The sequence below is a fragment of the Papio anubis genome, chromosome 5 (genome assembly GCF_008728515.1).
Source record: "Papio anubis isolate 15944 chromosome 5, Panubis1.0, whole genome shotgun sequence".
Lineage (NCBI taxonomy): Eukaryota > Metazoa > Chordata > Mammalia > Primates > Cercopithecidae > Papio > Papio anubis.
This window is the reverse complement of record NC_044980.1, coordinates 172,627,115-172,651,674: the sequence shown is the minus strand read 5'-3', so window position 1 is coordinate 172,651,674 and position 24,560 is coordinate 172,627,115. Positions and strand designations below refer to the sequence as shown.

At 46.0% G+C, this 24,560-nt stretch overlaps 1 protein-coding gene across 3 annotated transcripts in view; it reads left to right on the top strand.

The window, feature by feature from the left end:
* Positions 1–6,086: 6,086 nt before the first annotated feature.
* RNF130 (ring finger protein 130) overlaps positions 6,087–24,560 on the top strand; it is a 149,385-nt gene continuing 130,911 nt past the window's right edge. The window contains exon 1 of one of the 3 annotated variants that reach the window (XM_003900635.5): positions 6,087–6,744. The gene's annotated coding sequence lies outside the window, so the exon portion shown is untranslated. The remainder of the gene's footprint in view (positions 6,745–24,560) is intronic. The other 2 variants (XM_009209711.4, XM_009209710.3) reach the window with 2 other exon arrangements.

Below are 24,560 nucleotides of genomic sequence, written 5' to 3'. Positions count from 1 at the left end.
GTCAGCCAGGTTGGTCTCGAACTTCTGGCCTCAATTGATCCTCCCGCCTTGGCCTCCCAAAGTGCTGGGATTACAGGCATGAGTCACCGTGCCCAGCCCTCACTGAATTCTTCACAAGGCAAATTCAGCAAATCCGATGTGAATGTGAAAAAGCTCGGCCAGTATCAGAAGCATCTCTTGTATGGTTGATGTCTCCATACAGCCCTTCACCTACAGCATCCCTGAGGACTTCAGGTCTGTAAGGAACACAGCCTCTCCTGGACAGCCTGTTCCGGGGAGTTGGACTGGGTTTCTGCAGTGGTTTTACCTGCAGCCACAGCTGGGGTGGGGTTTCATAATTACCAACAGTGGAAGCAGCCAACATAGATGGAAACTCATGAGGGACAGGAGCAGGAGGTGGCTGTGGGGAGGGAAGACACAGATAAAAGAGGCTCAGGTGGGGAGGAAGGGGGCAGCTTGAAAAGATGGCGCCGGCCAGGCGCGGTGGCTCACGCCTGTAATCCCAGCACTTTGGGAGGCCGAGACGGGCAGATCACGAGGTCAGGAGATCGAGACCATCCTGGCTAACACTGTGAAACCCCGTCTCTACTAAAAAATACAAAAAACTAGCCGGGCGAGGTGGCGGGCGCCTGTAGTCCCAGCTACTCGGGAGGCTGAGGCCGGAGAATGGCGTAAACCCGGGAGGCGGAGCTTGCAGTGAGCTGAGATCCGGCCACTGCACTCCAGCCTGGGGGACAGAGCGAGACTCCGTCTCAAAAAAAAAAAAAAAAAAGAAAAAGAAAAAGAAAAAGAAAAGATGTCGCCCAGTGCCTACCAACACTAAATACATGCCTGCCTGTGACGCATCATCCCACTCCAAAGGACGCTCTCAGAGATGCAGACGCATCCCCACCAAGAGGCATGCAGGCTTCATAATGGCTCGATCCATCACATTCCCAAAAAAAATCAATATGAATGCCCATCCACAGGAAATGGATAAATCAACAGTGGAATACTATACAGAGAATAAAAAGAGCAAACTGTAACTACACACACAAAAACACAAAATCTCACAGACATAAGTTAAGAAAAAGAAACAGGACACCAAAGATTTCATATTGTGTGATTCTATTTATATTATATAAAGTTCAACAAAAGGCAAACTAATCAAAAGCAACAGAAATCAGAATAGTAGCTGGGCATGGTGGTGCACACTTGTAGTCCCAGCGACTCAAGAGGATGAGGTGGGAGCATTGCTGAGCCCAGGAGTTCAAGACTGCGGGAAGCCATGATTGCACCACTGCACTCCTGCCTGGTTGACAGGCTAAGGCCCTGTCTCTAAAGAAAGATGAAAAGAAATCAGAATGGTGGGGTGCTCACGACTAAGAAGCTCAGGGAAACTTTCAGGAGTGCTAGTAATGTTCTCCATCTTGATCTAGATAATGGGTAAAGGGTGTTTGCACCTCATAAAAAACGTGTTGAGTTGTACACATAAAAATTTTGCACTTTACTATATGTATGTTATATTGCAGTATAAAAAATACATGTATGAAAGAAGTAAAAAAATATATAGTGCTGGGTGAAGAGGATCAGAAACAGAATGACATCAATGACCCAATACAGTTTAGTAATTAAAAAGCACATGCACATTAAGCAACAACATGCATTTTGCAAGAACACAAACAAAAGAGACACATGAAGCACACGAAAATGGTTTCCTATGGGTCAAGGAGTGGAGTGAGAAGTGGTGATAAAAGGGAACATGTCAGTAATGAAGCAAGAGCAGGGCCTTCCTAGGAACAGCGGGGATTATGTGCCATTCAAGAAAGAAAAGGAAGAGGAGGAGGAACAGGAGTTGGACTTTGGGAAATCTGGGCGACTCACCGGGGTATCTAGCACTGTCCAGGGGACGCTGCTTGGCCTCTGATTGCTGGAGTCCCAAACTCTGTGCAGCATGCTTTACACACACATTACCCCTTCTGCTGTCCTGGGAGGGCAGACATTGCTCACAGAGAAGACAGCTCTTCTTCTGAAGGACTGAAGCTCTCACGGGTCCTGGATGTGGGAGGCTGGCAGCTGGGGCCCCACTGGAGTTCTGGGGAGAAGGGGAATTTGAGCTGGGGCTTACAGGTGACCTAGGATGTATTGTGGGCTGACAATGGACACAGAGGCAGGGGAATGTGGTGCGTGGTGGAGTCAGGGAAATAACCCCATTAAGGAAAAAGGCTCGTGGGCAGCTCATTCACAGACCAGCGTGGGCCAGAGTCAGACTGCGGCACACATCCTCCATGAGACCTGCCATGTCCAATAAAACCACTCGTGCTTTTATTTAACCAATACTTTTAATTAATTCAGTTTTTTCTTAAATGTTTTAAAAGATATACATCATGTAAAGATATATAAATGGCCAATAAGCACATGAAAAGATGTTCAACACCACTAATCATTAGGGAAATGCAAATCAAAACCATAAAGAGATACCACCTAATACCGATTTGGATGGCTACTATTTTGAAAAACAAATAGAGAAGTGTTGGCAAGGATGTGAAGAAACTGGAACCCTTGGGCAGTTGGTGGGAATGTAAAATGGGACAGCCACTGTATAAAAAAAAAAAAAGTAGGGCAGTTCCTGGAAAAAATTAAGCATAGAATTACCATTAGATCTGGTAATTCCACTTCTGAGTATATACACGAAAGAATTGAAAGCATTAAGGGATATTTATACGCCCCATGTTCATAGCATCATTATTCACAATAGCCAAACGGTAGAGGCAACCCAAGTGTCCTGTGATGAATGGATAAACAAAATGTATTATATCCATACAGTGGAATGGATGAATGGCTAAAAAAAACTTGGTATATACATAAAATGTGACATGATTCAGCCTTAGCAAAGGAGGAATCTGACATGTACTTCAACAGAGATGAACCTCAAGGACATCAGGCAAAGCAAGATAACCTACTCACAAAAGGACAAATACTCTATGATTCCACTGATGTGGGTAACTAGAATCATCAAAATCATAGAGACAGAAAAGAAGAATGGTGGTTGGGGGAGGAGGAAGGTTTAACGGGTGCAGAGTTTCAGTTTTACAAGATGGAAAGAGTTCTGGAGACGGATGATGAAGGTTACACAACGGTGTGAATGTACTTAAGGCCACTGATCCATATGCTTAAAAATGGTTAAGATGGACAATTTTATGTTATGCATATTTTACCACAATATTTTAAAAGGTAGCGTTGTCTCACTATTATAAATGAAAAACCTCTTGTCTCCCTAAGGTCTCCTTAAAACCTTAAGATCTCCTTGGCCAGGTACGGTGGCTCATGCCTGTAATCCCAGCACTTTGGGAGGCCGAGGCAGGTGGATCACGAGGTCAGGAGATCGAGACCATCCTGGCTAACACGGTGAAACCCCGTCTCTACTAAAAAATACAAAAAAAAAAAAAAAAAAAAAAAAATCTAGGCGTGGTGGTGGCGCCTGTAGTCCCAGCTACTCGGGAGGCTGAGGCAGGAGAATGGCGTGAACCTGGGAGGCAGAGCTTGCAGTGAGCTGAGACCACGCCTCTGCACTCCAGCCTGGGAAAACAAAAAACAAACAAACAAACAAACAAAACCCCTTAAGGTCTCCTTAAAAGACAATGCCACTTCCAAGTACAGGCTGGTGTGAATGTCGCCGTACATGCCGGTGCCTGATGAGGCTGTGCACTGAGACCTCATCTCGCTTTATTTATTTATTTATTTATTTATTTTTGAGGCGGAGTCTCGCTTTGTCACCCAGGCTGGAGTGCGGTGGCCGGATCTCGGCTCACTGCAAGCTCCGCCTCCCGGGTTCACGCCATTCTCCTGCCTCAGCCTCCCGAGTAGCTGGGACCACAGGCGCCCGCCACTTCGCCCGGCTAGTTTTTTTGTATTTTTTAGTAGAGACGGGGTTTCACCGTGTTAGCCAGGATGGTCTCGATCTCCTGACCTCGTGATCCGCCCGTCTCGGCCTCCCAAAGTGCTGGGATTACAGGCTTGAGCCACCGCGCCCGGCCTTCGCTTTATTTAAAGAGGAGATCGCCAAGTGCCAGGGAGGTGTTAAAGGTGCTCCGGAACCAACTTTCTCCCTGACAAATTCAGAAAGGTTGAGAAAGCCACTTCCTCCCCACCTGATTAACAAAGTGGTGCTTGTGAGCTTCTATAATTGTTTCTTGTGCCAGGGGTTGTGGGCATCTTACAGTTTGAAGACTCCTCCCTTATAAGGACAAAGGAGTAGAGGCCATGAGCCTCTCGGGCAGGGGTAGGCCAGGGCATACCCAGCGAGAAGACAGGAGACCCTCACCGGGAAGAGCCCCACACAGGCCCTAGACGTGGCCCCGGGTTGTGGGGGCAAGGAATATTTGGGTCTTGGGTGCTAGAGCATGGGTACCTTGGTGCTAAGGACTCCCTGCCCTATGAAGGGCCCAGCTGGAGGGGGACCAGATCAGAGCACTCTTTAAAGGCCAGGCCCAGGGTAGGGATCCCACTGCTTTGGTCTAGGGGCTGTGCTTGTTGAGGATAAGTAAGAAAGAAAAAGCCGTTATCCATAGGCCAGGGCATGGTCTATAAGGACTATGGTAGAGGGTGGAAGAGAGGGAAATGGAGGCAGAAATTGTGAAGGATGTCACCAAGTCATCAATAATGGACATCTGTCTTCTTTTTTTTTCTTTTTTTGAGATGGAGTCTTACTCTGTCGCCCAGGCTGGAGTGCAGTGGCACGATCTCAGCTCACCGCAACCTCCACCTCCTAGGTTCCAACGATTCACCTGCCTCAGTCTCCCGACTAGCTGGGATTACAGACTGGGATTACAGGCGCGCACCACCATGACCCACTAATTTTAGTATTTTTAGTAGAGACGGGGTTTCACCATGTTCCCATTCTGGTCTCGAACTCCTGACCTCGTGAACCTCTCACGTAGGACTCCCAAAGTGCTGGGATTACAGGCATGAGCCACTGAGCCTGGCCAGTAGTGGACATCTTAAGTTTTAGCTTGCACTGCATCCGTACCGTTTCCTGGAAACAGTGCCTCAAATTTCTTTTTGGGGAGCTACCTCTTTTCCGGATTTTCAGGACAGTTGGTTGCGCAGAGCTGACTCCACCCACTTCCCGCTATAGGAGACAGGAGAGTCAACCCTGGTTGGTCAGAAGACGCCAAACTTTCCCCCTCCGCCTCCCTACAAAGATCCTGTAAGTTCCTGAAATCAGTTGCACGGCCCCATTCTTCCTTTCAGTTGATACTTTAGAGCGATGTACATCTTTTAAACGCCGTGGAGAGAGAAAGTGAGAGTCGTGTGTGCGCGCGTTTGGGAAGGAGTTGGGGGGGGTTCTCATGGTCCGGGGACCCCTGGAGTATTTCGCCCAGTCACTAGAGCAGGGGCTTCCCAACCGCCCGGCCGCGGACCCGTGCCCACGGCCTTGGAGGAACCAGTGAGCGAGCAGGAGGCGAGCGAGCATTACGGCCTGAGCTCTGCCTCCCGTCGGATCAGGGCGGCATTAGAGTCTCATAGGCGCGCGAACCCGGTGTGAACTGCGCGTGCTGGGATCTGGGCTGCGCGCTTCTTAGGAGAATCTAACGCCTGATGATCTGAGGTGAAGCAGCCTCATCCCAAACCACTTCTCTTCCCTCAGTCCCTGCAAACACTGTCTTCCAGGAAACCCGTCCCCCAGTGCCAAAAGGTTAGGGACTGCTGCCCTATTGGCCTTTCCCAACCACTCGTGTCCCTGCAGGTTCGGGCCAGTCATCCCCCATCCATGAGGTCAACCATGACATGAACGATAGGTCTCATGACATTTAATTTTAGACACTTATTTTAAAGTTAGAACTTTTTTTCTTTTGTAGTCTGTTCTCACACATTTCCATATGCCCTCGCAGATCTGCCGGGCTCCAGGCCCTGCGGCCATCACGCCCGGCAGAGAAACTGGCAGCGCCGGCGGGTGACCCGGCTGCCCGCGCCCTCGTGCAGGCGGGCGGGAGCGGACAGGCCCTCGCACGCATGCGCGCGGGGCGGGGCTGCGCCTCAGGCCTGTGCGTTGCCGCTAGACCAGCCGGGGGCGGGGCGGCGGCGGACGCGCGCCTCAGGCGGCAGCCGCGCGAGAGGGACTTTGTGTTCCTCTGACCCTCCTGGGGGCGCTTCCTCCCGTGCCGCCCTTCCCCTCTCCCGCGCCGCGTCCTTGCGAGGCGCCTCCCATTCGGCGGGACCGACCGGGGGGATGGAGGGGGCACGCTCCTGCAGCCCTCCCGGGACCCTGAAGAGACGCCCGCGTGCGACCTGAGACGCCGCCCTCGCCGAGGGCCCATGGGCGCGTCCCCACGGGCGGGCGGCGGACGTGAGGGCGGCGAGCGGCGGGGCCAGCGTCCAGGAGGGCTTCGCGCTCGGGCTCGGCCCGCGCAGGCCGGGCGCGCGCGCGCCCCGCCGCAGCCTGGGTTGCGCCCGCCCCGCCTCCGCGCCGGCCCCGGAGCCCGGTCCGCGAGCGGCGGCGGCGGTGGCGCCGGAGGGATGATGAGCTGCGTGGACAAGGCGCCGCCCGGGTCACCGCGCTCGCCCTGCTGACCTGCAGCCTGTGGCCGGCGCGGGCGGACAACGCGAGCCAGGAGTACCACACGGCGCTCATCAACGTGACGGTGCAGGAGCCCGGACGCGGAGCCCCGCTCACGTTCCGCATCGACCGCGGGCGCTACGGGCTGGACTCCCCCAAGGCCGAGGTCCGCGGCCAGGTGCTGGCGCCGCTGCCCCTCCACGGAGGTGAGTGCCGGCCCGGGGGCGGCGGGCGGTGGTCGCTGCATCCCGCGGAGGCGGCCGGGCTAGGGTTCCCGGCCCCGGCTCTGGCCCTGGCTCTCCCGCTGCGCGCTGCCGGGCCGACGGCCCCAGCCGGGGTCGAGGCTTCCGTCGTGGACAGCCCGGCCTGCTCCCGTGGGAACCAGGCTTCAGGAGCGTGATTGGGTTTTCCCCTTCTTTGAAAAAAGACTTGGAACGGTCGTCTTTGCGTTCAGCAGCTTGTTTGCTGGAGGGCATTGAGCTAGGAGTTTGCAGGGACAGCGTAGACAAAGGAGGTGGTGCAAGAGCGCAAAACTAATTCATGGGGAGGACATCTCAGCCTGTATTTTGGAAGCGGCAGGTTAGTTCCTGAAATCACGGACTTAACGCTGCGCTGGATCTCGAAGGATGCGGCCCTTTTCTAACATAAAAACGTGCCGTTAAGTGGTAAATGGAGGCGGGGGGTGTAACAGGAAAATGGACATCTTCCCTGTTGCTTTTGGCTCCTGTTCTTGCCCTAGTAGTTTTACTGTAATTTGACGCCTAAAAATGTCACATTATGAGGATTTGATACTAATCAGAACTACTAGCCAAGGCTTTTCAGGTCACGGGTGCCGACCAAAAGGGAAATAGGTAAAATTTTCAAGAATTGTCTTTGAAACCATTTGGCTTAATGTCATGTTTTCCTATAAACATGGGCTTTGTTTAGTTAATTATTTGGTGTAAACATGTATTTGTTTAAATTATTAGTCATGGTTTGAAGGAAACGTTTTGCACATCGCGGAATATGATTTTTTGGGTTTTGGCCCACTTTGAACTTTTGGGAAATACCTGCTATTATCGCCACCCTCATTGTCACCCTGAGAATGCTGAGAGGGGATTTTTCTTCTCTAAACTGCTGTTCATGTTAGGATGACCTAAAGTAGGCAGCCTAAATCAAGTAATGGTTTGCTTTTACACTCTTAAGATATTAGCATATTATGCCCCTCTGAGGTCTGTATTTGTATGCCAAAGTGCCAAGCTGTTTTCTTCTTTGAGACAGGCTGGCTGGGGAAAAATAATCACAGAAGGCTTTTACTGTAGCCTGTCCCCAACTCAGACTGGGCTTTTAAAAGTCCGTTTTACACCAGTAATCAGGTGCTTCAGGCGCATATCTCATCTCCACTGTGTTAAAAAATGGCAGTTAGGGTCCCAGCTTGGCCACAGAAACAACTTTTGTCTTGGGTTCATTCAGTAAATATTTGCGTTCCTGCTCTGTGCCAGTCACTGTGGTTGAGATGCACAGTGTGGCCAGACTCTGGCAACTAACAATGGTAGCCTCTTTTCTGGTGGGGAGAACTGTGAGGGTCACGTGGAAGGGTAGAAAGAGGAAGAGGGAGGCAAGCTGTTCTGGAGCAAGGGCTGGCCCTCTGCAGTGTTGTGAAATTTGTGGTTTGTCTTTGAGGCTTGGTTCCCTCAAGCACCCCAAATCCATGGTCTGAACTTCAGATCCTTGCCTCCACAGTGTTCATGTGCTTCAACTACTTGTTGCTTGCTGTCACCCCAAACCAAAGCCCCGTCTTTGAGAAAACTCGCTTTAGGTGTTTCTGTAGAAGGGTATTGGGAACCAGCTTATGTATTGAGGTGTGAATGAAGGTTAGTCCTGTTCCCCTCTCATTGGGGAGGCAGCGCTGTAGGATGAAAGGTTCTGAGTCAGGCCTGTGCTCTACGTATATTGTGTGACACTGGAAAAGTAACTCCGCCATTTAGCCTCAGTTTCCTCATCTGTAAAATGGAATGATGAAATGTACATCTCTTAAGGTTGTTGACAGGTTTAAATGGTTCCTTAATTCTGAAAAGAGGAGATTTGGTAACCTAAAGGAATCTCTCAGTTGGTGAGATTTTAGACACTGCAACAGAATGAACACATTTGGGCAGTGTGTGAAGACTGAGTGTGAAGTCAGTCCCCTTGAGGTTTAGTCTCCCTTTCCTTGATTCTCTAGGGGTCATTTTGTGTCCTTCCCACATGGGCCTGCTCCAGGTTTTCTCAGGGGGATGGGGTTGGGGGTGGGGGATCCTACAGGTGGTCTGAGTGTGGCTTTGTACCAAGGGTCTTCACACACATATGCCGTTTTTCAGTCCAGCAAATATTAATTGAAATCCTGTGTGCCAAGGCATTGGTGAAGGAGAGGCAACAGCAGTGAACAAAACAGATTTAAAAAAATCCGTCTCTATAAAGCATAGCTTCTACTGGGGATCTTTATAAGTTAGTCTGCCTGTCAATAGTTTCTAAACCTATGGGTTTATATAAATCTAAATCTGCTGTTGCAGCAGGAACGTAGGAATTTATTTTAGAAACAGAAGTGGTGATATGTGTCTGTTAAAATTATTCGTGTTTAAGAAAATGATTTAAAATTGGAATACTTGGATATTTTACATTATAATCTTGATTTAATGAGTTTCACAGTTTTTTAGTTTTAGAAAAAATAGTGCATCCTTATGACTTTGATGCTCTTATAATTTTGAATTGAGGAGAATTCTTGACATGTTTATTGAGGACTTACTATGTGTTGACACTAAGCAAAGTAATGTTCAGATTACACACAAAGTTATGAGACAGGTCCTGGTCCAAAAACAGCTGTGGCCAATTTATGTGAAATTCATGAAAATTTGTTTTGAGGGTGTTTGATAGAAATGAACATAAAGACAAAAGAACTTTATAGTTTTCCTAGAGTTTAACATGATGGCTTATTTTAAAGCTGTGGATTGATTTATGAAACCAGAAACCTTTCTGTCTGCTTTGCAGTGCTACTATCACGTGTGAATTTCTGAATAAGATTTATTTGTCCTATCCCTTTAAAGAACAAATAGTCAATTTTTTTTTTCTTAGGCACTTTGGTATTTTAAAAGTATATTTTGGCAAGTGCTATACTTCATGTAGTATACTTTATGAGATACTTTATGAACAAGTATACTTTAAAAATATGTCTTTGCCATTAAGTGGAATGCATTGGTGGGTGTAGAATCATTTGCCTGGGGCTAACAAATTTTATATTTTAACTGGTAAAGAATTTGTGTTTAGAAACGGAGTTTTGAAGGAACGTGTCGTGTATTTATGCACAGATCACCGTTGCTTCTTTATTACTTACTCAAATAGTAAGCTTAGAACTAGGAGCAAACTATTTAGTACCTCTGCAGAGCAGCCTAGCAGGGTCTGTTGTGGAGCAGACATTGTAAATGTGCTTTCTGTGTGTGCACACTAACTTTTTGTTTGAGCCCGGAGTGGGGGTTGGGAGAGGAGAAAGCCTGTGTTGGTGATGTGATTATGTATGCAGATGTGCTGCTGGGGAAGAATTTAGTATCGGCCACTTCTTGCTTTGCATAGAAATTTTCAGGATTGGATGTTACACCCTTAGAGAATAATTTTACCAAATAATAAACCTTTTTTTGTTAACTTGCTTAGGGATGCAATAAAACTCAAAAAAGTGAATCTTAGGTTTTTATGTTTAAAAATGTAATCCTATTAGATGACGCCTTTGATGGTTCCTTTAACGAATCTGAAATTGGTTTTTAGAAATTCTCATAAACCGTGGAGGAGATTGATGTGAAAACAAGATTTGGGTGAAAGGGGTCATGTAATGTTTGAATTTATAACAGCAAATGCAGGGGCTATTGGACGCAGATTTCAAAATATTCAGAGAAAAAGGAGATATGATCATGGGAGCAGGGTCTCTGAATATTCAGAAGGAGAATTCAGAAAGAGCTGGAGGCTCTAAAAATCAAATTTTAACATAAATAGCCTGGCAAGAGAAAAGTGGATATATATAATAAATTATATTTATGTTGAACTTTACAGCTTATGACATGTTTTTACATACTGTTTTTCCTTCACATTTGAATGATTATTTCCATTAGCCTATAAATGTTTGAGTATTTTTTAAAAACCGCTTAATCTCTCCACCAAATCCCTATCCTGCTACCACCCCATTTCTCTCTTACAGTGAACCTCTAAACATTATCTACATTTACTGCCTCTGATTTTTCCTCCTCCTGCGCTTCTCTTTGTGAAGGTCTTCTGTTGCCGTGCCAGTGGTTTTGATAAAGATGTGGCATGTATAACAGATATATTTGATAGCAGGGTCAGAATTGCAAAGATCTTAATGTGTAGAATGATGAGCTATATAGCTTTAAAAAATTAATAGGAATAAAGACGTAGATTTGGGTTTAAAAAAGTCACCGTGGAGGGGAGCAGAAGGAGCTGAGGTCTAGCTACCTGTCAGATGACAAAGCTTGTGAGCTCTCACTGACCTCACCCCACCTTGCCCCGTCTAATCTTGCGCTGCATTTGGGCCTCAAGACTAGATAACTTCTAAGATCCCTCCCACCTTGAACAAAGTGTGACTGTAAATTAGTAAAGACATGTCTTTTATTTTATTTTAAGGACAGGGTCTTGCTGTGTTGCCCAGGCTGGAATGCAGTGGTGTGATCATAGCTCACTGTAGCCTTGACCTCGGGGAGTCAAGTGATGAGTCCTCCTGCCTCGGTCTCCCAGGTAGCTGAGACTGCAGGTGCACACCATTATACCTGGCTAATTTTTTTTTTTTTTTTTTTTTTTTTTGAGACAGAATTTTGCTCTTGTTGCCCAGGCTGGAGTGCAATGGCGCGATCTTGGCTCACCGCAACCTTTGCCTCCTGGGTTCAAGCGATTCTCCTGCCTCAGCCTCCCTAGTAGCTGGGATTACAGGCATGTGCCACCACGCCCTAATAAGCCAAACCTTATCAGAGGGCTAATTTTTTGTATTTTTAGTGGAGACGGGGTTTCTCCATGTCGGTCAGGCTGGTCTCGAACTCCCGACCTCAGGTGATCCGCCCGATACCTGGCTGGCTAATTTTATAAATTTTTTGTAGAGACAGGGTCTCACTGTATTGCCCAGGCTAAGACAAATCTTTTTTTTTTTTTTTTTTTTTTTTTGAGACGGAGTCTGGCTCTGTCGCCCGGGCTGGAGTGCAGTGGCCGGATCTCAGCTCACTGCAAGCTCCGCCTCCCGGGTTTACGCCATTCTCCTGCCTCAGCCTCCCGAGTAGCTGGGACTACAGGCGCCCGCCACCTCTCCCGGCTAGTTTTTTGTATTTTTTAGTAGAGACGGGGTTTCACCGTGCTAGCCAGGATGGTCTCGATCTCCTGACCTCGTGATCCGCCCGTCTCGGCCTCCCAAAGTGCTGCTTTTTAAACAAACTTGCTAGACTGTACCCATTAGGGAGAGTGTTGTTCTTGTTAAACCAATCATATTGGGAAGGTGTATTAGTCTGTTTTCATGCTGCTGATAAAGACATGCCTGAGACTGGAAAGAAAAAGAGGTTTAATTGGACTTCCAGTTTCACGGGGCTGGGGAGGCCTCAGGATCATGGTGGATGGCAGAGGCACTTACATGGCAGCAGCCAGAGAAGATTAGGAGGGTGCAGAAGTGGAGACCCTGATAAAACCATCCAATCTGGTGAGACTTATTCACCACCATGAGAGTAGTATGGGGGAAACGCTCCCATGATTCCAGTTATCTCCCATCGGGTCCCTCCCACAACGCTGGGATTTATGGGAGTACAATTCAAAATGAGATTTGGGTGGGGACACAGAGCCAAACCTTATCAGAGGGTGTGTGTATGTGTACACATATATGCACATATTATGCAGCAGTGAAGACATTAAACGTTATTAGCATGACATTGTTTAATGTTTGTGATATTACCTTTTCGATTGAACAATTTTATAAAGCCTGCAATAGGTAACATTTTTATCGTTGACAAAAATTTAGATTTGAATTTGATAAAAATTTTAGATTTGAATTTGGACAATAAATGAAAGTTATTCAGAGGCAATTGTGAATAAGATACCTGCTTAAGCAAGGTAATGAAAATTTTGTTAAAGAAAAGAAGGAAGGAAACTTACTTTTTTCTGTGTTTGTGAACTCTTTCTTTACATAGTTCTTTTTTTTTTTTTTTTTTGAGACAGAGTCTTGCTCTATCGCCCAGGCTGGAATGCGGTGGCTTAATCTCGGCTCACTGCAACCTCCGCCTCCCAGGTTCAAGCAGTTCTCCTGCCTCAGCCTCCCGAGTAGCTGGGATTACAGGCGTGTGCCGACACACCTTGCTAATTTTTTGTATTTTTAGTAGAGATGGGGTTTCACCATGTTTGCCAGGATGGTCTCCATCTCCTGACCTTGTGATCTGCCCGTCTCAGTCTCCCAAAGTGTTGGGATTACAGGCATGAGCCACCGCGCCCAGCCTTGTGCCTGTACTTTAACTACTTCTTTGTACCGCTTCCCAAGTGGGTTTAATAAATTATGATATATCCACTCAGTGGAGTGTTACACAGCCATAAAAAGGGGATCGTTGTGAACTATGATTGTGTTAAATTTATTTACAGTGGATAAGGACTCCAAGTAGTATGCAGACATAAAAGTAGTTGTGTTATATCAGTTAGATAATGGGTGACATTTCTCTTAAAAATTATTGTTAATTTTTACTATGAAAGGGGAAAAATTTTCATGAAAGGACAGGGGAAAAAGTCATACCTTCTGAAGGGGATAACTAGGAACAAGTCAGTCTTTGCAAGGTTTTTTTTTTTTTTTTTTTTTTTTAAATTCATTCTGTAGCTCCAAGAACAGAATGAATTCCATGCATTTGTTAGGATTATTAAGGAACTGGAAGATACTAGGAAAATGTTGAAAAAGGCATGTTTTTTCTCTAGTAAGAAAAGAGGAACTCTAGGACTAAGACAACTTGGTCCAAATATGAAGCAAGCTAAAGTATGTCATGATTTTGAGCAGTTTGTGAATCCTAGACAAGTGGAATCCTAGTACAGGACTCAGCTTTTAGTGTAATATTTATATGCTGATGATGTTAACGCTCCTATTGGTTTTGTGGTTTTCGCTGTTTAGAACTAATCTGTAGTTAAAGCATGGAAGACTTAATTGTAGTTACAGAGCAGAAACCTTGAGACTCTACAAACACAGATGACAAGGGTGGAGAAATGGAAGAGAGAAAAGTTAGGGAGGGTGAGGGAGTCAGTTTATTCATCTCACAGGATGGGGATTCAAGAGATAGTTTCTAGATGCAGAAGCTAGAAAAGTTCGAACACAGAGGAAAATAAAAATAACAATAAAATCGGGACGAAGGGGAGTTGAAGAGTGAGTAAACACACAATCCTGATTTGTGACGTCATATGTCTGCACACGATGTCCAAAGTTGACAAACCAAGAAATGATGACTGGAGAGCTGTTTGGAACGGTGGAGTAGGCCACCAGAAGAACTAAAAACTGTTGAAAGTGGTTGCCTCTGGGGACTAGGGACAGGTAGGGTGACTGGGGCAGGTGGGTGACTGGGGCAGGTGTGTGTCATTGCAAGCCATTGGATGAATTTGCTTTTTTCATAGATGAATACAGTAAGATTCCCACTCTTTTCCCTTTGCTCACTGCAAGTGAATCTGCTCCCTATTTTTGTTTTTTCTCGTTTGAGAAGCTTGTTATTTCCCCAGCATCTCCTCCAAGTCTAGTGACATGCTGTCGAATTTGAGATTGTGCACAAACTAAACAATATTTCAGGAGACTGTGAAATCGGGGAAAGCTACTGTTAAATTGATTTTATTCCATAAATAGGCTTAAATCCATGGACATAAAAGAATTTATTATAATAGGTCCTACATTGCCTGTCTCATAGTGTTTCTTTATCTCTGGCAGTTCCCTCCTTCCCCCCTATCCGTTGTGACAAGCTCTCAGCAGTAATGGAAGTGAGCTCAGTGTGATCGTGTCCTTTGTCTCTATTGGATGGAGTGAGTTATCTTTTAGCCGTCTTCTGGCTTCTCTTCTTTTTTGATGTAATTCCATGAAATCACCTCTTTTTCCTCTGTCTTCCAAAAGTAATTTTGTATTTACAGAAGCTTTTGTAAACACAAAATTTCCATTCTGGATGAACCATGTACCGTTCGTCTTTCTCATGTGCCGTCCGTCTTTCTCATGTGCTGTCCGCCTTTCTCATGTGCCGTCCGCCTTTCTCATGTGCCGTCCGCCTTTCTCATGCTTCCTGCAGCTCAACCAGCAGCTGAATGTTGCTGGGGAAAGTGTTAGGTTTGAGATCAGACATTTCAAGAAAAACCAAATGGGCACTTCACAGTGTCCAGTAATCCAAAAATATTTTCTCGTAATGAAATAAGACAACACTGAGATGGGAATTGTTTTCTCTCCACGTGCCTCCTGTTACCTGCTCCCATGTCTTTATTTTTAGCCCAGGCCTCTCTAGGTTCATGCACTTGGCTGCCTGTTGGTATCTTTACTTCAGTGTCACGAAGACGTCTCCAGATTGACAAGCTCCACATGGAGCTCAGATTCATTTTTTCACCTCCCCATCTGCTACCAGTGCTCTCCAGTCTTTCCCGGCTCAATAAATGACACCGTCATACCACCCTTGTTATTTACAGAAATTTAGGACCATCCTTGCTTCTTTGGCTCACATTCCACATCTAATCCATCTCCGTGATTCACCTCCAGAATGGATCGTATGTATCTGTTGTTTGACATTTTCATGGCTGCTGCATTAGTTCAGGCAACTGTCATTTCCTGCTGTCTTTTTCTTGGTCTCTCTGTTTTTTTGCATAACTTCTATCAATCTTTTCTTCTATGGTAGCCAAAATAATCTTAAAGGTTCACCCAGTCGTGTTACTCCTTGCTTAAACCCCTGCAGTGGCTCGTCATCATCCTTAGAATGGACATCGGAAGTCTCTGTGCAGTATGAGGTGTTCACTACTTGGTCTGGCTCCGGCCCCTTCCTCCTCCCCACCCCCAGGTCGTTTCTCCCTTGCTCACCTGCTGAAACCATTCTGATACTCTTTCAGTTCCCAGGGCTTCTAAGTTTTCTTTACAGTGTGTACCCTCTGGCTGGCATCCCGCAGTGTTTGCTATATTAGTGGAACTTTACAAAAATTCTTTGGTTCTGTAAAATGGCCAGTTAACTGGACAGATTGAGAATCTTAGAATGTAATGCCCATTAGTAATCAACAAGTCAAGTCCCCCATCTGAGGCTTCAGCATCCCAGTCAGATACTTGTACAGCTTAAGATTGAACAAATGTGGTGACAGAAATATACCACATTCATCTCTGGCAAACCGAGTGTTAGAAAGTCGTTTTCATCTGGAAAAAAATGGTTCAGATATTTATAGACAGTTTCCTTGTCTGACTCAAGTCCTCTAACCTTTAGGCTTCATATCCCTATTTATTTTGACCATTCTTGGGAATATGGTATCTTAAACCTCAGAATGCATTTGTCTATTAATATTCCACTGAAAGGGTGTAGTGGGCGCTGTAGTCTGAATGTTGGTGTCCCCCCGAATTCATATGTTGAAGTTCCATTTCCAATGTGATAGTGTTAAGAGGTAGGCCCTTTGGGGGTGATTAGTTTGTGAGGGCAGAGCTCTCATGAATGGGATTAGTGCCCTTATAAAAGAGGCTCGTGGGGGCTGGGCGCGGTGGCTCACACCTGTGATCCTAGCACTTTGGGAGGCTGAGGCGGGGGATTACGAGGTCACAAGATCAAGACCATCCTGGCCAACATGGTGAAACCCCGTCTTTACTTAAAAAAAAAAAAAAAAAAATACAAAAATTATCCCGGCATGGTGGCAGGTGCCTGAAGTCCCAGCTACTCAGGAGGCTGAGGCAGGAGAATCACTTGAACCTGGGAGGCGGAGGTTGCAGTGAGCCGAGATCGCATCATTACATTCCATCCTGGGTGACAGAGTGAGACTCTGTCCAAAAAAAAAAAAGAGACTGGGGGAGGGGGAAGCATGTTTGCCCTTTTCTGCCATGTGAGGACACAAAGAAGTCTCCATTGATGAAGCAAACAGAAGGCCCTGATGCCACATCAGCTGGTGGCTTGATCTCGGACTTCCCAGCCTGCAGAACTATGTGAAACAAGTTTATGCTGTTTATAAATTACCCAGTCTAAGGTATTTTGTTACAGCATCGCGAAAGGACTAAGAGATGAGTTAAATAGTGTCCACAAAAATTCATGTCCTTCTAGAACCTCAGAATATGCCCTCATTTGGAAATAGGATCTCTGCAGGTATAATTAGTTGACGACCAGGATAAAATCATACTAGTTTAGTGTGGCCCTAAATCCAAAGACTAGTGTCCTTGTAAGAAGAAGAAAAGATACAGAAAGACACACAGAGAAGGCAGCCCTGGGAAGGAGGAGGTTACAGAGATGGCATCATTCTGCCACAAACCAGCGGGTGCAAGGCCTGGCTGGCAGCCATCAGACACTGGGAGAGGGGCTGGAGGTGGTTTTTCCCTTGAGCCTCCAGAAGGAGCCAGCCCTGCTAACACCAGACTTTGGGGCCCCAGAACTGGGAGACTGTGTTGTTTTAAGCCACCAAGTTTGTGATGTCTTGTGGCAGCCACAGGGAACTAACACAAAGAGAATCTCAGCGTTGAACGCAGGCCTGCAGGGTTAGCTTTGCCGGCACAGGAGAGAGTAGGGCTGCTTTCTTCATCCTCCGGACGTGCCTGAAGTCATGTCAGTTGTTTTGGTTTTCCTAATCATGGACTCATCCTGAGCTTACTGTTGATTAAACTTTCAGTGTTTTTCACAGAGGCTGCTCCTGAGCCATCAGCCATTTCATTCAGCCCTTCAGGATACTTTCTGAATCCTGATGTGTCACCCACAGTCTTCACTCTTTGTAGCAGCTTGTGTCACTAGTGAATGCGTGAACATAGCTTTCTGTATCTTCATCTGAGTTAGTGGTTCTTAGCTTTTTGCTTTGTAGATCCCCTTTAATAAGTGATGAACGCTGTGGACCTTTCTCCAGAAAACTAGATATTTATATGGATATACGCAAAACTCTTAGTAAGGTTTAGGAGGCCAGTTACCTCTTGAAGCCCCAAGTTAAGAATCCCTACTCTAAGTTACAGATGGAAGTATTGGCAAGCGAATGAACAGGCCTTTGTAGTGTGCTGCTAAAAATCTGGGATGGTTGATGTTATTCCGTCAATCAGCACTCTTCAGGGATGGCCCTTTCACAGAGTTTTCTAATTCACTGTATTGACTTTGCATTTAGCATGTGTTACTTCAGCTTATGATATCGTAAAAGACATAATCAGATGCTCTGGTGGAAAAAACAAAGATACTTTGTGTACTTTGTTCCTGATTGGCTAGGCTGGGAGCCACTGCACGGAGGGAAAAGCAGCAAATCTTTCTGGCGTAGCCTTGGTGTGTTAGTTTCTTTTTTTTTTTTTTTTTTTTTTTGAGACGGAGTCTCGCTCTGTCACCCAGGCTGGAGTGCAGTGGCCGGATCTCAGCTCACTGCAAGCTCTGCCTCCCGGGTTCACGCCAGTCTCCTGCCTCAGCTTCCCAAGTAGCTGGGACTACAGGCGCCGCCACCACGCCCGGCTAGTTTTTTGTATTTTTTTAGTAGAGATGGGGTTTCACCGTGTTAGCCAGGATGGTCTCGATCTCCTGACCTCGTGATCCGCCCGTCTCGGCCTCCCAAAGTGCTGGGATTACAGGCTTGAGCCACCGTGGGTGTGTTAGTTTCTTATTGCCACACTAACAAATTACCGTGAACTAGGTGGCTTACAACAACACAATGTACTTCTCTTTCAGTTCGGGAGGTCAGGATTCTGAAATGAGTTTCACTGACCTGCGTGAGACCAAGGTGTGGGCAAGACGGCGTGGCTTTGGAGCTCTCCGGGGGAATCATTTCCTTGCCTTTTTCAGCTTGTAGAAGCTGCCTATGTTCCCTGGTCCATGGCCCCTTCCGCCATCTTCAAATCTCTGACTTTGACTTTCTTCTTCTGTCATCCACATTTAAAAGGCCCTTGTGATTACGTTGGGCCCACCCAGATAGTCCAGGAGAATCTCTTTATTGTAAAGTCAGCCGATTCTCAACCTTGTTTCATCTGTAACCTAACTCCCCCTTGCCCTGTTACCTGATGTATTCACTGACAGGTCCTGGGAATTGGGAGATGGTCATCTTTGAGGGAGCCGCCATTCTGCCTCCCTCACGTAGCAGGCCTGTGCTGGCAGCCCTCCATTACAGCTTTCTCTTCACACTGTCTGCAGATTATTCCTTCAATAATCGTGTGTGAAACTTTGCTAAGGCTTAGTGGGACCCTAACGGGTCAGTTGTTTTCACGGCTCACCTTCACTGTTTCGTGTCAGAGTGCTCTGTACACAGGTTAGTTTTCCAACATTTCTTTTCTATGACTCCTTAAAGGTCAATGATGCAGCTTCTCATTTGCATGTTATCAGCAGACTAATTCATCTGGATCAGAAAAATCCTAAATTCCTGTGGGACAGTCGCCTCAAGTATTCATTCATCAAATAATTATTAAGCACCTACTGAGTACCAGGCAGGACAAGAAGTTCCTGCATGCTGTTGCTATCTGGTGGGGGGAAGTAAAAGGAGTCAGCTCTTGTGTCCTATCTGGGGAGAGCAGACCGTTACACAGGTCAACACAGAATTATGCAATCATAGTCTTGGGAAAGCATTGGGATGCTGAGAGCAAAAATGGCAGAAGAGACTCAGTCTAGGGTGGACAAGGCGTCCCTGAAGAAATGATGTTTAAGCTGAGACTGCAGCATGAGCAGATACTACACTGAGAGGGGCAGAAAGGAGGATGTTTCAGTCCAAGGAAGTACACACGAAGACTAAAAGGTGCAAAAACCGTGACGTACTTGTGGAATTTGAAAGGAGGTAGAGAGTAAGGGGGAGAGTGGGGCACAGTAGAGGTGAAAAAGTCAGTGTTTTCCAGGCCTTGTTAGGATTTTGGACTTTATATAAGAGGAATGGAAAACTATTGGAGATATTTTGTTGTTGTTTTAAAATTTTTTAATTGTGGTAAAATACATCGACCATCTAACTGTTAAGTAGTGTTAAGTACATTTACACTGTTGTGTGACCAATCTACAGGACTCTTTATCTTGCAGAATGGAAACTCTATACCCGTTATACCAGCCGGGTACAGTGGCTCACACCTGTAATCCCAGCACTTAGGGAGGCTGAGGTGGGCAGATCACTTGAGGTCATGAGTTCAAGACCAGCCTGGCCAACATGGTGAAACCCCCCATCTCCACTAAAAATACAAAAATTGGCTTTAGCCAGGCGTGGTGGTGTGCACCCGTAGTCTCAGCTACTCAGGAGGCTGAGGCAGGAGACTCACTTGAACCCGGGAGGCAGAGGTTGCAGTGAACTGAGATCACGCTACTACACTCCAACTTGGGTGACAGAGCGAGACTCCATCTCAAAAATGAAAAATAAAAATATACCCATTAAACCACAAGACTTCATTACCCCCTCTGCCCCAGCCCCTGCCAACACCACTCTACTTTCTGTCTCTATGAGTTTGACTAGGTTAGGTCCCTCATAAAAGCAGAATCATCAGTATTTGCCCATTTGTAACTGGATTATTTCACTTAGCATATGTCCTCAGGTTCATCTGTGTTGTAGCATGTGTTAGAATACTGTTGAAGGATTTTAACCTGGGGAATAAAGTGACCAGATTTTTAAAAATTAGCAAACATTTTTACTAGCTGTAACATACATTGAAAAATACACAACCGTAACTCTGCAGCCTGACCACTTCCCACAGAGTGAACACCCTGACGTAACCATGAACCTAGTGGATAAGTGGAGCGTGGCCAGCTTTGCAGACCCCCTCAGGTCCCTTCCAGTCACTGCTCCTTCCCTCCTCACTCCCCAGCAGTAACTGCTGTCCTCACTTTGACACTGTAGTGTATACCTGTTTCTTAACTCGTGTGAAGGACAACTTTTTACCTACAACACTCTTGACACCAAATGTGTGGGTTTTCAACATCAATTGGATGTCCTACAGTTTAACTCAATTCTGACACTAACTACCTGGTGAAGTTAGCACAGACCCCACAGGTAAAGGGCCTAGTCCCACAAAACTGCCCCTACTTCCGACGCCGGTTGTAGGTAGTGGGTCAGAGGGTCCCCACACGTCTATCTGACTTGGCTACCATTCAGGAGGTTCCCGTAACTCCCTATTTAGTTTGATAATTTGCTATATAACAGCTCATAGAACTCAGGAAAACACTTTACTTACTATCCCTCGTTATTATAAAGGGTGTTATGTAAGATACAAATTCAGAGCCAGTTGGAGAGGTGCATAGGGTAAGGTCTGGAAGGGTCGCATGACCAGGAGCTTCGGTCGTTATATTGGGGTGGTGTAATAATCCTCTTGGCACGTGCCCAGCCCAAAGCTACCTGAACCCTGTTGTTTAAAGGTTTTAGGGAGGCTCCATTACACAGACGTGTTTTTTTTGAGACTGAGTTTCGCTCTGTCACCCAGGCTGGAGCGCAGTGGTGTGGTCTTGGCTCACTGCAGCCTCCACCTCCCAGGTTCCAGCAGTTTTCTGCCTCAGCCTCCCTAGTAGCTGGAATTACAGGCATGCACCACCACACCCAGATAGTTTTTGTATTTTTAGTAGAGATGGGGTTTCACCATGTTGTCCAGGCTGGTCTCAAACTCCTGACCTCGGGTGATCCTCCCACCTCAGCCTTCCAAAGTGCTGGGATTACAGGCGTGAGCCGCTGTGCCCACCCTTACACAGACGTGATTGATTAAGTCATTGGCCATGGATTAGCTCAATCTTTAGCCCCTTGCCCCTCCCCAGAAGTTTGAGGGGCTGGGAGTTGGGCTGAAAGTTTCAGTCCTCCAATCACACGATTGGTTCCTCTGGCAACCAGACCCCATCTTCCAAGAGTCGCCTTATTAGCACAGTCTCTGGTATGGTTGAAAGGGGCTTATTATGAATAACAAAACATGCTCCTCTCGCCCCTGTCGCTCAGGAAATTACTAACATGTTAGGAACTCTATGACAGAAACCGGGGATGAAGACTAAATATGTATTTCTTATATCACAATATACGTGGAGTCATGGTATGCCTTCTTGTGACTAGTTTCTTTTGCTCACATCATGTTAGTGAGATAAATTCATGTTATTGCATGTAGCAGTGGTTTTGTTGGTGATCTGCTTTATGAATATGTGATAGTTATGCATTCTGCTGTCCATGGGCCTGTGGGTTTCCTGCTTTTTGGTGGTTAAAAACAATGCAGTCCAGTCATGAGCATTGTATGTGTCTTTTGTACACATATGTACACATTTTATTGGGAATATATTTGAGTGTCCGTAAGACACTCTTCAGAGAGGAAGAATTGTCCTTTTTCTCTGAGTTGTCTTTCAAGCCCAATGTGTCCAACATAGTTCATATTTCCTAATCTGTTCCTCCTCCAGTGTTTGCTGTCTGTCAGTAATACCACCTCTACCCAGTGTGTTTTGCCAGAAACTGAGGAATCTCCCTCTTTAGACCCCCCACTCCCGTATCTGAATAATTACTGGGTTCGATTGATCCAGACTCCTAAGTATCTCTAAAATGTGGTCTGTTTCTCTCCACACCTGTTGCAACCTCCTCTGGTCTCATCTGGACTCTGGCTCCCTTCTAGCCCATTCTCTATAGTAATAGGACACAGATTTTTCTCTGTTGCACATGTACATATAGCCCCAGGGTAGGATGAACCTATAAATGTCACAGACACACCACACTTTTTAACAGCACCATCCTGAGACCTCAACACTGAAGAAGAATGAGCTGAATAAATCTCATTTCTTTTTGTTTTTTTGAGCTTTTGCTTTGAGACGAGTCTCTGCCCCAGGCTTGGAGCAGGGTCGATCCCAGTCACCGCAAGCCCTACTTCCTGAGCACATGCCATTCTGCTCCCCTTAGCTCTCCCGGGAGTAGTTGGGACTTATAGGTGCCCCACCACCACCAAGTTAGATTCTTTTTTGTATTTTTGGTGAGAGGGTTGGTTCACTGTTAGCCAGGATGGTCTCAACTCCTGACCCCTGACCGCCCTGTATCCGGCCCCAGCAAGTTGATTATAGGCTTTGAGCTAATCACTACTACAAATCATATTTCATTAGCCCTTTGAAACTGAGTCTCATTTCTCTGCCTGAGGCTTGGAGTGTAAGCATCCTGGGCCTCACCCAGGCTCCTGGCCACCATTCTCCCACCAGCCCTGAGTAGCTAACCCCAGGTCACCACCCCGCCCCGCTTAAGTTTTTATTTTTTAGTAGAGATCGGGTTTCACCCGCAGCTGTGGGCGGCCCCACCTCGTGATCCACCCGTCTCGGCCTCCCAAAGTGCTGGGATTACAGGCTTGAGCCACCGCGCCCGGCCTCTAATAGTCTTTATGTTATTTTCTAGTTTTTTAACTTTCTTTTCCAAATCTGATTGGTGGTGATGGTTTGTTTTTTTGTTTTGTTTTGTTTTGTTTTGTTTTAAGACCCAGTTTCGCTCTGTTGCCCAGACCAGAGTATGGTGGCACCATCTCAGTTTACTGCAACCTCTGCCTCCCGGGTTCAAGCAATTCTCCCGCCTCACTCTCCTGAGTAGCTGGGATTAAAGGTGCACACCACCACACTCAGCTAATTTTTCTATTTTTGGTAGAGACGGGGTTTCACCATGTTGGCCAGGCTGGTCTTGAACTCCTGACGTCGTGATCCACCCACCTCAGCCTCCCAAAGTGCTGGGATTACAGCCATGAGCACCACCCCAGTGATGGTTTTAACCCTTTATAGTAGCTAAAAAGAGAGAAGTATCAGCTCTGCCAGTTTATTTTTGCTAGGGTTTTTAAAAAAGGCATTTGTCCATTTGATGAGGGACAATTTAGTAAAAAGTGGATCATTTCATCTGTAAATCCTGTAACTGAGTAGTATATGGCTAGTATACTGTTGGCAGTATTATCTGAAAACAAATGGATGAATGAGAGAGTCACTACCATCCCTTTTGCATTTCAGAAATCTCTTTCTTTATTCAGGACAACAGGTATACCACATGAGACAGACAGACAGACAGACACACACACACTCACACACAAGTCATCTGACATTCAGGTTGAGAAAAGCAGCCAGTGTTAATCCTTAATTAAATGCCAGTAAAACTTAACTTACTTCTGGCCAGGCATGGTGGCTCAGAGTGAGACTCCTTTTTAAAGAAAAGAAAAACAAAAAACCAAAAAACAACACTTCTTTTTTGGTTGTTTGCATTTTTTTTTTTTTTTTTTTTTTTTTTTTGAGACAGAACCTCACTCTGTTGCCCGGGCTGGAGTGCAGTGGCTCGATCTCAGGGCCTGGCTAATTTTTGTATTTTTAGTGGAGATGGGTTTTCACCATGTTGGCCAGGTTGGTCTCAAACTCCTGGCCTCATGAGATCTGCCCACCTCGGCCACCCAAAGTGCTGGGATTACAGGTGTGAGCCACTGCTCCTGACCAAAATTTATTTCTTATTACCGGTAACCAGCAGAGTAATTTTTATAAAGCTCAAGTATATTTAGGAACGCCCATAGATAAAAGATCAATAAAACAAAAATTTAAAAAGTCAATTGTAGTTCTATATGCCGGTAACAAACAGTTAGAAAATAAAAATTTCACAATACCATTTAAAGTAGTGTTGGCACTGAAAACTGCAAAGCACTGTTGCAAGAATTTAAAGATGTAAATAAACAGACTTTTCATGTTCATAGGTCCGAAGACTTGTTTTGTTAAGATACCTTTGCCCTTCCAAATTGACCTACACATTCAGACCGTCCTATGAAAATACTAGAAATTTGTATGGAAGTAAAAGGGACTCACAGTAGTCAAAACAATCTTGAAAATAAATAATGAAGGGAATTCACATTTCTCAGTTTGAAAACTTACCACAAGGCAGTGTGGTACTGGTAGAGACATGGTAGATGGGTGAAGTAGAGCTGAGAACC